At 50.5% G+C, this 2565-nt stretch overlaps 1 pseudogene; it reads right to left on the reverse strand.

The window, feature by feature from the left end:
* Positions 394 to 1272, reverse strand: LOC109229923 (annotated as a pseudogene).

The raw sequence follows: 2565 nt of genomic DNA on the forward strand, positions 1-2565 counted from the left end.
TTTCGAATTCTTCTTAGTCATCAAATACTGAAGGGCTGCATGGTCCGTGTGTATGATCACCTTTGCCCCCATAAGGTAAAATTTCTCCATCGCGAACACAATAGCCAATAGCTCCTTTTCTGTCACTGTGTAGTTTCTCTGGGCCTCATTCATAGTCTTGCTAGCATAATACACAGGATGGAACATTTTGTTGATTCTTTGGCCTAGCACCGCCCCAACCGCTACATCACTCGCATCGCACATAAGTTCAAAAGGCAAGTCCCAATTAGGAGCAGTGATTATAGGGGTTGTTGTCAACTTATGTTTCAGTAACTCAAAAGACTCCATGCACTTCTCATCAAAGATAAACTTGACATCCTTCTCTAACAACTTGCAAAGCGGGTTCACAATTTTGGAAAAATCTTTAATGAATCGCCGGTAGAACCCGGCATTACCAAGAAAACTCCTAACCCCTTTGACAGAGGTAGGGGGAGGGAGTCTTGAGATAACCTCTATTTTTGCCTTATCAACTTCAATTCCTTGCCTTGAGATTTTGTGGCCCAATACAATTCCCTCTTGCACCATAAAGTGGCATTTCTCCCAGTTGAGCACAAGGTTGGTTTCTTCACATCTTGCAAAACCCTATCCACGTTCACCAAACATTCTTCAAATGAATCGCCCACCACACTAAAGTCATCCATGAATACCTCTAAGATATCCTCCACCATGTCGGTGAAGATTGCCATCATGCATCTTTGAAAGGTCGCTGGGGCATTACATAATCCGAATGGCATTCTCGAGAACGCGAACGTGCCATAAGGACATGTAAAGGTTGTCTTCTCCTGATCCTCTGGGGAAATGAGAATTTGATTATACCCCGAGTAGCCATCTAGAAAACAATAAAAGGCCCGGCCCGCAAGACGATCAAGCATTTGGTCCAAGAATGGTAGTGGGAAATGATCTTTTCTTGTCACCTTGTTCAGCTTTCTATAGTCCATACACACTCTCCAACCCGTAACTGTCCGAGTAGGAATCAACTCATTGTTGGCATTGGTCACTACCGTCATTCCACCCTTCTTTGGCACACATTGGACCGGAGAGGTCCATGAACTGTCCGAGATCGGGTAAACCACACCGGCGTCAAGCCACTTGATAACCTCCTTCTTTACCACTTCTTGCATCACCTCATTGAGTCTCCTTTGATGTTCAAGAGATGGCCATGCATCCTCCTCCAAAATGATCTTATGCATGCAAAATGCGGGGCTTATTCCCCTGATGTCTGCCAACGTCCATCCTGTTGCCCTTTTTCGCTTTTGGAGCACCTCCATAGTGGCCTCAACCTGCAAGTTAGTAAGGCAAGAAGAAAGAATAACTGGAAGAGTAGAATTAGAGCCCAAGAATTCATACCTGAGGTGTGGAGGAAGTGGTTTCAACTCCAACACCGGTGGCTCCTCAATTGATGGATTGGTTGGNTTCCAGACCCGGGCGGAGCTGCTCCCCCCGTTGCTCGAGGCCGAGGCAGAGGCCGGGGGAGGGCACCGGCCCGTGGTAGGGCACGAGGGAGTCCTAGAGTTATTCCAGTAGTACCACTAGCAGATCCTGCGGGAGATCCTATTATCGAGGAGCAGGGCGAGGTGCCCGCAGCTGAGCCCACCCCGGCAGACTTTATGACAGCACCGGGATTTTAGGAGGTCATAGGCCGTATGCTTCGGTTCATGGATTCTATGACTCAGGCTGGTTTATTTCTAGCAGATCCAGCTACCTCACAGGTAGGAGGGGAAGCACAGACCCCTACTGCTCAGGCTCCAGGACATGCGGCCGCAGTGTATCAGACTCCGGGTGCACTACCCGCAGATGGGGGCCAGCCAGTTGCTGCAGTGGCGCCCCAGCTCAGACTAGCTGGGGACGGTGATCCGCAGAAGTTACTGGATAGATGGACCAGGCTTCACCCTCCTATCTTCGGGGGTGAGCGACATGAGGATGCCCAGGATTTCATCGACAGGTGCAGGGACAGACTGCACAACATGAGGATACTGGAGTCACATGGAGTTGACTTCACTACTTTTTAGCTGGAGGGTAGGGCCCGTAGATGGTGGCAGTCCTATGTTCTTGGCAGGCCAGCAGGTTCTCCTCCCCTCACTTGGGGTCAGTTCACACAGCTATTCTTGGATAGGTATATCCCACCCTCCGAGAGGGAGGAGCTGCGGTATCAGTTTGAGCATCTTGAGCAGGGTCAGATGTCCGTGATCGACTATGAGGCGAGGTTTTCTGAGTTGTCCCTCCATGCACTCATGATACTTCCAACAGATGCATAGAGAGTGCGGAGGTTTGTTGCAGGGTTGCACCCAGGCATTCGAGCTAGCATGGCTCGAGAGGTAGAGATGGGTACTGAGTATCAGCTAGTAGTGGAGATTGCTCGCAGGATTGAGGGTTATCGCCAGAGGAGTAGAGAGCAGTTTCAACAGGACAAGAGGGTTCGGCTTTCTGGAGAGTTCAGAGGCGCCCCAGCCAGGGGTAGGGGGCACACGGGGAGGGGTCAGTCCAGCAGGCCCCAGTATTCAGCACCACCACCTCCCCGAGGTGACC

The sequence above is a fragment of the Nicotiana attenuata genome, chromosome 7, assembly GCF_001879085.1.
Source record: "Nicotiana attenuata strain UT chromosome 7, NIATTr2, whole genome shotgun sequence".
Taxonomy (NCBI): domain Eukaryota; kingdom Viridiplantae; phylum Streptophyta; class Magnoliopsida; order Solanales; family Solanaceae; genus Nicotiana; species Nicotiana attenuata.